Below are 12,533 nucleotides of genomic sequence, written 5' to 3'. Positions count from 1 at the left end.
CCTGACAAATGTGGGCACTACATTTCATTCCAGAGATAAACAACAATTATATTTGACTATCCGCGTCTCACGAATCACATTGCGTGGACTTTAGCAGCAACATGATCCCACCTCCTTACCCTGGTTCCTTCAGTGTGGTGTACTTACTGCTCTACGATGAATGCTACATATCCATGTTAGGAAAGAGTGAGACAGAGGGGAGCAGAAGGCCGGGATTGGAGGGAGGGAGGTAGGTAGGAGGGAGGGGAACGTTGGTGCCACATGGGGCCTAGTAAAACAGCTCGCTGTTGAATTCCAACAACGTAGGAAACAGCAAACGCTACAGACAAGTCCAAGCCTAAACCTCACTCACTGGGGTGCCGGCCGTGCTGTTTTCCATGCCCGGGTGGTGGACGGTTTACACTAGCGAGCAGCAGGAAGTGGGATTGCAACATGACACAAACAAACAGTGTCGGCCATCTTGGATTCAGGAGATTCTGGACATCATCACAGCATCCTGCTGACTGACAAGAATGTGAAGGGATGGAGGTTGGTGACTGGAATGCTTCTTATTGTAACAATTAGTGTGCAAGTGTGTTTATGTGTGTGGCAAGTAAAAGACAAGTTCAGCTGTTGACTAGTTGTGTGTAAGATATGTGGTTTGTAGAATGCCTCAGATTATAATGGAGCATTGCGCAGACTGCAGGGTCTTAAATACTAGTAGATACCATTGTACAATTACATTCATTTTACAGTTGTCTCAAATATGCTTTGTAATTTTATTTATATTTTCGGATTATTAAACATTTTGCGAGGGATAAAATCCCCAAATCCCTACAGGTGAATGTTCCAACATCTAGTGGAAAGCCTTCCCAGAAGAGTGGAGGCTGTTATAGCAGCAAAGGGGAGGAGCAACTCCATATTAATGCCCATTGTTTTGGAATGAGATGTTCGACGAGCAGGTGTCCTGTCCACATACTTTTGGTCATGTAGTGATGCTGAATTTCTGGTTTCCTGTTGAAAGAAAATGGAAGAATAGCCTGTTTGAATAGAAAGGGAACTATTTTGCTTTAGGGTTATGAGCTTGCCAGGTGTCAATGAGGTTGTAATCAGAGAGTATATGTTGGAGAGACTTGGTTGCCTGTGAATTGGAGTTGGTCTTATTAGTTTTGTCCTGCATGTCCAGAATTGCATTCATGTCTGTCCCAATTACCAGTTGGAATTCAGTTTATTCAAGATGTTATTTATAAGAATTTTTGAAACAATAAAAAACATACACACAGACGCACACAAACATCCCCCCTGCCCAGACCCAACTGCTTCTCCCCTCTCCAGCATACGCATCACTCTCCGCCACATGGCCTCAAACTGCACCATTTTGTTTCTCTCCTTCGCCCATGCACTTTCAATATTTAGATAAAGCATTTAACCTTTCCATTGTGTTAAAGATGGATGATTGGTTGATCTCCAGCTTTTAAGTATACGTTTTTTTTTCAAGATAATTGATGAGAAAAGTATCATCCAACTCATTGGGTATCTCACTGCATCCTCATATGCAGTGTTAATTCTAACAATGTCATTGATTGCTAACCACCTTAAGATCGAGTTATTTGTAAATATTCTGAATATGTTCATGGTCCTACAATATATGCTTAAACTATTGAATCACTTGCTGTGGTAGACATAAGGGATAATATTTGCTTTATAAATCTTGTTTTATGTTCTGAATCTAGGAAAACATGCCAAAATGCTAACAAAAAATTGCAGCCATTTGTGTTGCACCGACTGTGGTCCAAACACTTAAAAGACACACCCTTGTCCATTTACCCTCGCCTTATGCCCTTGGAGGGTGGTCTAAATGATAAGCCAAGCAAGGGAAGTTTGCAACATAAGCCCCTCAGCCCTCGTTTTTAGTCGGCTTTGCGAGTGTACAATTATGTTCACCCCGGGGCCTGTAACTCTCCACAATTCAATTTGCGACGATTGTACATCCGCTAAGAAAAGTCCGTAAAAACAACATTAATGGAGAAGTCAACATACAAGTGTAAGTAAAAACTAATGCAAATAAGTTAGAAATGTTGCTACTATGTAAAAAGTAAATATGTTTTTGTTTGGTTACATTTTGGAAATTGTAGTAATAAAACATTTTCCTTCTTCAGAAGATCCAGATGGGCAGGCTAACGTTTGTTAGCTAATTAATTTGCTAGCTATCATACAGTAGGTGTATATTAAGAATTATATATATATATATATATATATATATATATATATATATATATATATATATATATATAATTGACTGTAGCGCATATAAAGCACCCACAAGCTACCGGTGGCTGAAAACACAATCATTGCGGGATGAACGAGTGACGAATTTCCGGCCAAGGGTGGTCCATTTAAAAATCATTCCTTCCTCCCTGGCCCCTTGCCCTGCAAGTGTATACTCGTCAAACGTAATGACACGTCATCAAAAGTGTCCACTTAATTTGAGGGCTGAGGGGATAGGGTGTGTCTTTTAAGTGTTTGGACCGAATCCCCTCAGTCGGGGAAACTGGAAACATCCCGTTTTGAGGGGAAAGGGAAGGGAGCTTGTGACGCAACTTCTGCTTTTGGACGTGAGTCCCGCTGAAATGAAACATATATGGATGTCTATAGTTGTTCCAGGCTGTATCACAAACGGCCATGACTGGGAGTCCCATAGGGCAGCGCACAATTGGCCCAGTGTCGTCGGGGTTAGGGTTTATTGTGAATAAGATTTTTTTCTTAACTGACTTGCCTAGTTAAACAAATGTTAAATGAAAATAAAATAGTGCCTGTCTTTCTTCGAGGTTAAGTTCTTGCCACAAAGTCTACAGACACCACACCAATTTTGTTGGTGTCAATTTTGTCGGAGATTCTGTTATCGTTATATAACGCTAGCTAATATCTGGAGAGCAGTTATCTGAGGCACGTGCTAGCTTGCTCTCTGAAGTTGCTTCCATCCGGAATATTAACAAGGCGACACTCCATTAACTGGTTGAACAGTGCAGAAGAGTACCAACCCTACAATTGTTTTTCTCTCATCATGACCAGAATGTGGGGCATTTAGTTTCAGCCGTTTCTTTTACGTCTGCTAAGTTAAGTTATTTGTGTTGTATCGGGGGCAGTTATGCATAAGGTGATGGGTCAAGTCGTAGGTTAGGTAAGGTTTACATTTGAAAGTAAATCTCAAGGGCTGCATTGCAACGAACAAGCTGAACTTCGCACGTACCTCTGTGTTAATGCTGGTTTCCTTAAAAAGATACTACCAGGAAATTACACAGAGTTCTAGGCTAAAATAACCGTGGTTACAACGAAAAGAACACCAGAATAAATTTGCAGACCATCTGCTCTGACGTTGTTACGTTGTCAAGCCGGCTTGATACTAGACAGTGGAAATGGTAATTGTCTGCGTTCACTACTCCCGCCCCAATGAAGTAACGTCCTATCAGCAGGGGCGAAAATCTGATATCAACCTTGGAGGGGACAATTACATGAAATTTTCTCAGGAGCAATTCCTGAGGGGGACACCAAAAGTAGTGCTGTAACACATAGACTATGTTGTAATATGTTAAATGTATATTGAGGGACCATAATCACTACTACTGGATAATTGTTAGGTACAGTAGTTAACTGAAGGGTTGTCCCAACTTGTTTAAATCATTATAATACTACTAATAATAATAGTTATAGCAATGTTCCTTATCAGTGCAGTGTTCCTCTCTCTTGAAACGTTTGCAAGAGTTTGCGGTTCTATAAATTGTGGGTGTGGCTGATATGGTTTTGTGTCATCACTGAGGTAACTGGACGATGCTGTGCCACTGTCCCCTATACTGGTGCTGCTGGCAACAAGGGTGACACCTGGTCCTGCCGTGGCTGTGACACTGTCCTCTGAAGTCTCTCTCCTTGGCTCTTTCCCTTTCACCACCCTCACTGACTCACAGTCTGTCTCCTAGAAAAGAAATAAGGTGTTTGCTGTACTCCTAACTACCGGTACCCAAAACTACACAATTAATCACAACAGCAATACCATTGCCGTAAACAAATCTTAGTTTAGTCACCAGTTTGAGTTGAGTGGGGGTATTCATGGCATTTTCCAATTATGTCCCTATTTTACAAATCAAAAAAATTGAGAACCTTTCATAATGTTGCCAAACAAAGACTCAACAAACTTACCTGAGACTCCCTGTCTCTGCCAGTCTGTCCCTGCATATCTGTCCCCAGCTCTGCTGTCTGTGTGCCATCTGTTGCCTGCTCTGCCTAATGACATCATTGTGAAATATTTCCATTAGCATTTCACTTATTTCTTATGAACATTTTATCAACTGGTCTTTGAGATATTAGGCTACTAGAGTTCTTACTTTGCGTTTTGGTGTACTGAAAAATACTCTGATGTCCGTCTTTTTACTTTTTTCTGACATTTTTCTACCTGGCTGGCTGGCTGACCGGTCTAGCTGCACACACACATTTACACAACACATGCTGCAACGTTTTGAAATTTTAACATAGTTTGTTTCATATTGGCAGGCTTCCAACAATAGCTGAATTTGCAAAGCTAGCGAGCACCAATTCCGTTTCTGTGGTGTTTGCTATAATCTTTGCTACCTGGTTAAAGGTGAAAAAAATAAAAAATTCACTAGCGACAATTTAGCTTTTGCAACGAAACCATTAAATATATTTAAGACAATGGTATAAGAGAGTGTAGTTCTGTTCAGTTTGGACTTCAGTTTATCGCTAACCTTATCACAGGGACTTTGAACAGCCGCATGCTAATCTTGGAATAAACTGACGATAGCAAATATTCCATCTTTGACGACGCCACATAAATGGAATAGGTACTAGCTAGCTTGATAGTTAATGTTTGCTTTAGTTTGCGCGCTAGCTCTGCAAATTCAGCTAGTGTGTGAACCCTGCAACGTGAAAAAAATATATACATTGCTAAAGCGCGATTGACTGGATTACCTCACGTCAGTTACGTACATTGAGTGCCTTTCGGACAGTAGATACGAGCCCTCGATTACCTTGCCAGCTAAAGAACTGGCAGTGGATCAAACCATTGTGAGGCAAAGGGCGGGGGGGTCGCAATCTTGTGAAATTTAAAAACGCGCTATTAAGTGTCTATAATCAGCACAAGTGCTTTCATTGCGTATTATTAATATTATTGAAATTACATAGTTATGTTTACAGTGATATATTGGGGGGGACAAATCATATTTTCCCCAGGATGGGGGGGTCGTGTCCCCCCCGTCCCCCCTGGGATTTCCGCCTATGCCTATCAGGGACAACAAAATCGGAAATACGATGTCAATTACGATGATTTGGTTAACACTTTTAATTGCAGACATTTACTTATGCCTACATCGAGGCTACTCTTCTGTGAAAAAAAGTTATTGAAGACCAACTTAAAATGAATTACATTGTAAATGAAAGTTATATGGATTGCAGTAACATGTGTGAAAGACAATCTTTAATTAAGATAATAACTTCCAAATAAAAATACAAGATAATTTCATAAAATACAACAATCATGATTAGTTTTAAATGTCAAATGTGTAGTCTACAGTTCATTAATATTTAATTTTCCCCTATTGATAAAAATGGCCACATTTTATTTAGACAAGTAATTAATGGATTACATAAATTGTAAACAAACAAATAGTTTACAACATTACTTTTCCATTCAATCATAAAATGTCTAGGGTAGGCTACATTGCCAAAGTAGATTTGCCATGGTAAACGAGGAAATGAAATACTCTATTTCAGTTGTACAGAGTGATTGTGAAATAGATAAATCATCCATATTCTGATAAAATAGCAAGATTAAATTGTTCCAATGATAATCCTCACCAGAGGGCGAAATAGTCTTGAAAAATCGACATCTGCTTTTGGGAGAGGTAAATCAGGGGTCAATAATGGTTGTAATTGAGATCAACTGTGTGGGTGATTTTAGCATGTATTGATGGTTTAACGAGCGATCAGGTGACGATAATCTGGTGGCCATCGATGGTTGCAATTTGTCCAATGTAATTGGATTTAAAAGCAATAGCGCAGAGAGTGGTGCGAAGAATATGGTGGAAGGAAACTCTCTCGACCATGTTTACACCAATCCAATGCTCCAATGCTTTTTAACTTCAGTAGTACTTGTAATAAGAATCAAGTTAGCTACCTAGTCAATTTTTTTCCCTGAGCTAGTGATTACGATGCACAAGCTAGGCCTATTTTAAACATTACAATCTCCTGGCCGCATTTACCCGCCAGATTCAGTAGCTTGAAAACCCCCCAAAAGCTTGAAGACTTTATAATGTTAGTTAGTTTTGGAGTCAAAGATAATAGTTTCAGTATAGTTTAGTTTTTCAAACCGGTTTGTTAATAATTTTATTTCAGTTCACAAAATAGTTTTTTCATGATTAGTTTTAGTTTGTTTCAGATTTTGTTTACTATAACAACCTTGGCACGCAAGAACGCACGCACACACACACGGGCCAAAACAAAGTATGGTATTGGTATTATCACAGATCTGTGGGTCTCTCACGTGACGTACATGTTTCTCTGATAGTGTCAGTTCAAGGTGTGTGTGTGTGTGTGTATATATGTGTGACTGTTCCGCACCACCGCCAATAAAGGTGTGCATTTCACCTCTACAGAAACACACACAGACAAACACACACGGATGTCAGAGATGTGACGATCTCGACAAGACACTGCTTGGCAGGTAGCCTAGTGGTTAGAGCGTTGGACCAGTAACCGAAAGGTTGATAGATTGAATCCCCAAGCTGACAAGCTAAAAATCTGGCATTCTGCCCCTGAGCAAGGCAGGATTTGGATTTAAAAGGAATAGCGCAGAGAGTGGTGCGAAGAATATGGTGGAAGGAAACTCTCCCTCGACCATGTTTACACCAATCCAATGCTTTTTAACTTCAGTAGTACATGTAATAAGAATCAAGACTGTTCCTAGGCCGTCATTGTAAATAAGTGACTGACTTACCTAGTAAAATCAAAGTAAAAAAAACAAACAAGTAAACTCACAACAGCCTGCAGGCTGTTAAGACACAGCAGTGATAGAGGGGAAGAGGGTGTTTTGGGGCAGAGGGGGAACAGGTCTGCCCTGTGAAGAGGTGGAGAGATCTGGGGAGGGCAACCCCCCCCCCCTCCCAAAGAAAACCTTAATTCCAATCATAGATTTCTACTGCTCCTGTAGCCAAATTATCATTTTTTAACATAGGACTTTATTTTCTACAACAACACGCTCACTCATCACACATTGCAGTCTAAGCAAGCTAGAACCACATATGAAAGGGAGTTGATTAAAAGTATCTTTGCTAGAACCACTAATATGTAGGCTATATCAGTTTATCATCACGGTTTCACTTCAGTATTCTATGGGTGAAGTGAAAGAAGGTAAGGGTTAAACTTAACAATTAGGAATTCATTCCCACTGGTTAAGGTAAGGGTTAAGGTTTGGGATAGGGTTTAAACAGAAATAATAAAAACTCAAAACAAGTGCCAATGCCAAGCACTGGGATTGATCCCGCGATCCTCGGAGCCAAAGCTCATGGTTTAATGGGAATTGTCACCCTAGCAAGCCACAAGCCCACTAGATGTTAATATGCACTTGCGTTGCCCCTATTGGATGGCATCTCTCGATGTCCTATGGATCTGGATAAACGTCTAATACTGCAGTGTGATTTGGTGTGACCTGGCTAGAATGTAGGCCAGAATAGATGAATCAGCTCGTTAACTAGACAATGCTGTCAAAATAAACTAACTAGTCTTTAATTGATCCGAATTTGTTCTGCTACTGACAAACAGTTGACCTGCAGTTGCTCCGTTCCCTGATAGTAAGACACATATAAGCAACTCCAAAGTAACCTACTACTGACAGTATTCATTTCAAACTCACCCCCCAGCGCCGGTAAGTAGCTTGTGCGCTTGCAGTAGAGAGGACTTTTTTTTCAAGATTCATGAGTAATGATCTACTTTGATGGGCAATTCGTTACATTTAATGTTGCAATAGAGAAAAGAGACTAAAAATGTTAAAAAGTTATTTGTTTGAAATAAAACCCGCCACCAATCAAAAGGACACTTTTTCATAGGACGGCTGTATCTGTGCACGTGTCTGTCTGCACACACAAAGGATAAGTTCATATACACGACTCATCCTTCACATCATTATAAGGCATCTCTCCTGTGTCTCAATTATACAGAGCTCTCCCTACAGCTAAAACTGTATCTCTCTCTGTTTCTAACGGCGTTATTATTCCGTATCTACATTTAGTTGGTCTGTGAAGTCTTACATCTAAACAACCTTGAATATACAATGATCAGGGATACTGACTATGGGTTGCAATTATACTTGTGCAAACCTCACACACATTGCCTGCAAGTTTATCTGGCTATCAATAAGTAACATCACATACATACTTTCCTGTGGCTGGGAGATGGCATATGGAAACAAATGCCCTGACTGACTGCTGTAACAGGTCAGCTTTACTCTGCCTCACTCTAACCTTTAAAACTCCTGGACACATGTTTTATTTATTTAACCTTTATTTAACTAGGCAAGTCAGTTTAGAACAAATTCTTATTTACAATGACGGCCTACACCGGCCAAACCCTGACAATGCTGTGCCAATTGTGCTCCGCCCTATCCCAATCACGGCCGGTTGTGATACAGCCTGGATTTGAACCAGGATGTCTGTAGTGACGCCTCAAGCACTGAGATGCAGTGCCTTAGACTGCTGCGCCACTCGGGAGCCCACATGCTCCTCTCCTATCCTCTGATCTCTCCATCTGCTGGCTGTATGAAGTATGATCTCTATCACATCGGCTTTGACTACAGCCTCTGTGTGTTTCACACAGCAGTCATAGTCAACCCCAGACACAGACAGTTAGAAAAAAAGACGACAGTGAAAATAAGAGTTGACTTTTACAGTAAACATATGATGCCTGTGGCTCTACCAAGGTGACATATGTAATAGATACATAAAAATGACAGACAATGTATAGTGTACAAAAAATGTAATAATTTCAAACGCATGTCGAAATACAGTAATAACCTGTTAAATCTTTAAAGATGTGATATTATACTTATCATACTTATAAAACTTTAGATTTGCAGAAAACAATTTTATGAAATAAAATGTATTTTTATGAAATACACTTGACCATATTTCTGTACGTGTTCAGATTTCATTGTGCATTGGTGACAATGTAAATAATCTGTAGTTTTTATAATGAATTTGACCATTTCAAATCAAATCGACTTTTATTTGTAACGTGCTGAAATGCTTACTTACAAGCCCTTAACCAACAATGCAGTTAAGAAAAATAAGAATTAAGAAAGAGTTACTGAATAAACTAAAGTAAAAAATAAAAGCGCAACAATAAAATAACAATAACGAGGCTATATACAGGGGGTACCATGCAGGGGTACAAATTATTGGATGGTAATAAGTAAATGTAGGTAGGGGTAAAGTGACTATGCATAAATAGATAATTAACAGCGAGTAGCTGCATCGTTAAAAAAAGGATGGGGGGGGGTCAATGCAAATAGTCCAGGGAGCCATTTGATTAGCTGTTGAACAGTCTTATGGCTTGGGGGTAGAAGATGTTAAGAAGCCTTTTGGACCTAGACTTGGCGCTCCGGTACTGCTTGCCGTGCGGTAGCAGAGAGAACAGTCTATGATTAGGGTGGCTGGAGTTTTTGGCAATTTTTAGGGCCTTCCTCTGACAATGCCTGGTATAGAGGTCCTGGATGGCAGGAAGCTTGGCCCCAGTGATGTCCTGGGCTGTACACACCTTGCGGTCGGAGGCCGAGCAGTTACCATACCAGGCAGTGATGCAACCTGTCAGGACGCTCTCGATGGTGCAGCTGTAGAACTTTGAAGATCTAAGGACCCATGCCAAATCTTTTCAGTCTCCTGAGGTGGAATAGACATTGTCATGCCCTCTTCACGACTGTCTTGGTGTGTTTGGACCATGATAGTTTGTTGGTGACTTGGACACCAAGGAACTTCAAGCTCTCAACCTGCTCCACTACAGCCCCGTCGATGAGAATGGGGGCGTGCTCGGCCCTCCTTTTCCTGTAGTCCACGATCATCTCCTTTGTCTTGATCACTTTGAGGGAGAGGTTGTTGTCCTAGCACCACACTTCGAGGTCTTTGACCTCTTCTCTATAGGCTGTCTCATTGTTGTTGGTGATCAGGCCTACCATTGTAGTGTCGTCTGCAAACTTAATGATGGTGTTGGAGTCGTGCTTGGCCACACAGTCATGGGTGAACAGGGAGTACAGGAGAGGACTGAGCACTCACCCCTGAGGGGCCCCCGTGTTGAGGATCAGCGTGGCAGATGTGTTGTGGCCCACCCTTACCAACTGGGGTCAGGAAGTCCAGGATCCAGTTGCAGAGGAAGGTGTTTCGTCCTTAGCTTAGTGATGAGCTTTGAGGGCAAAATGGTATTGAAAACTGAGTTGTAGTCAATGAACAGCATTCTCACATAGGTCTTCCTTTTGTCCAGGTGGGAAAAGGCAGTGTTGAGTGCAATAGAGATTGCATAATCTGTGGACCTGTTGGGGTAGTATGCAAATTGGAGTGGGTCTAGGGTTTCTGGGATGATGGTGGTGATGTGAGCCATGATCAGCCTTTCAAAGCACTTCAAGGCTACAGACGTGAGTCTGCTTGAAACATGTAGGTATTATAGACTCGGCCAGGGACAGGTTGAAAATGTCAGTGAAGACACTTGCCAGTTGGTCACCGCATGCTTCGAGTACACGTTCTGGTAATCCGAGTGGCCCTGCGGCCTTGTGAATGTTGACCTGTTTAAAGGTCTTACATTGGCTACGGCGAGCGTAATCACACAGTCGTCCAGAACAGCTGGTGCTCTCATGCATGCTTCAGTGTTGCTTGCCTCCAAGCGCACATATAATTAATTTAGCTCGTCTGGTAGGCTTGTGTCACTGGACAGCTCGCGGCTGGGCTTCCCTTTGTAGTCCGTAATAGTTTGCAAGCCCTGCCATATCCGACGAGTGTCAGAGCCAGTGTAGTAGGAAATAATCTTAGTCCTATTTTGATGCTTTGCCTGTTTGATGATTGATCTGAGGGCGTAGCGGGATTTCTTATAAGCTTCCGGGTTAGAGTCCCGCTCCTTGAATGCGGCAGCTCTACCCTTTAGTTCAGTGCGGATGTTGCCTGTAATCCATGGCTTGTGGTTGGGGTACATACAGTCACTGTGGGGACGACATCATCGATGCACTTATTGATGAAGCCGGTGACTGATGTGGTGTACTCCTCAATGCCAGCGGATGAGTCCCAGAATATATTCCGGTCTGTGCTAGCAAAACAGTACTTTAGCTTAGCATCTGCTTCATCAGACCACTTTCGTATTGAGCGAGTCACTGGTACTTCCTGCTTTAGATTTTGCTTGTAAGGAGGAATCAGGAGGATAGAATAATGGTCAGATTTGCCAAATCTAGGGCGAGGAAGAGCTTTATATGCGTCTGTTTGTGGAGTAAAGGAGGTCTAGAGTTTTTTTCTCCTCTGGTTGCACATGTAACATGCTGGTAGAAATGAGGTAAAACGGATGCATTAAAGTCACCAGCCACTAGGAGCGCTGCCTCTGGATGAGCATTTTCTTGTTTGCTTATGGCTTTATACAGCCCGTTGAACGTGGTCTTAGTGCCAGCATCGATTTGTGGTGGTAAATAGACAGCTGTGAAAAATATAGATGAAAACTCTCTTTGTAAATAGTGTGATCTACAGCTTATCATGAGATACTTTACCTCAGGCGAGCAAAACCTATAGACTTGTCTAATATTTGATTTTGCGCACCTGCTGTTATTGACAAATAGACACAGACCGCAACCCCTTGTCTTACCGGAGGCAGCTGTTCTGTCTTGCCGATGCACGGAAAAACCAGCCAACTGTATGTTATCCATGTTGTCGTTCAGCCATGACTCGGTGAAACATAAGATATTACAGTTAATGTCCCATTGGTAGGATAGTCTTGAAAGGAGCTCATCCAGTTTATTCTGCAATGATTGCACGTTGGCCAATAGGACGGATGGTAGAAGCCTGTTACCCACCCGCCGACGAATTCTCACAAGGCACCTAACCTGTGTCCCCTGTATCGGCATCTCCTCTTCTTGCGAATGACAGAGATTTGGGCCGGGTCGGGTGTCTGGAGTAAATCTTTCACATCTGACTAGTTAAAGAAAACATCTTTGCCCTGTTCGAGGTGAGTAATCAATGTTCTGATATCCAGAAGCTCATTTCGGTCATAAGAGACGGTGGCAGAAACATTATGTACAAAATATGTTACAAACAATGCACAATTGGTTAGGATCCCGTAAAACGGCAGCCATTCTTTCTGGAACTCTTCTGATAGCTAGTAACTTTGTAAAAAAAAGATTTACATGTAAAGCTGAAATGTCTTGAGTCAATCAGTATTCAATGCCTTTGTTATGGCAAGCCTAAATAAGTTCAGGAGTAAGGATTTGCTTAACAAATCACATAAATTGCATGGACTCACTCTGTGTACAA

The 12,533-nt window shown here is 41.5% G+C and overlaps 1 protein-coding gene across 1 annotated transcript in view; it reads left to right on the top strand.

Moving 5' to 3' along the window:
• The first annotated feature begins 337 nt into the window (after positions 1-337).
• The window catches only part of LOC129855640 (serine/threonine-protein kinase Nek7), a 193,768-nt gene continuing 181,572 nt past the window's right edge, over positions 338-12,533 (top strand). Inside the window, exon 1 of the mRNA XM_055923515.1 lies at positions 338-528. The gene's annotated coding sequence lies outside the window, so the exon portion shown is untranslated. The remainder of the gene's footprint in view (positions 529-12,533) is intronic.

This window comes from Salvelinus fontinalis, chromosome 5, assembly GCF_029448725.1.
Source record: "Salvelinus fontinalis isolate EN_2023a chromosome 5, ASM2944872v1, whole genome shotgun sequence".
Lineage (NCBI taxonomy): Eukaryota > Metazoa > Chordata > Actinopteri > Salmoniformes > Salmonidae > Salvelinus > Salvelinus fontinalis.
Note: the sequence above shows the minus strand (reverse complement) of the source record. Positions and strands in the feature narration are given on the sequence as shown.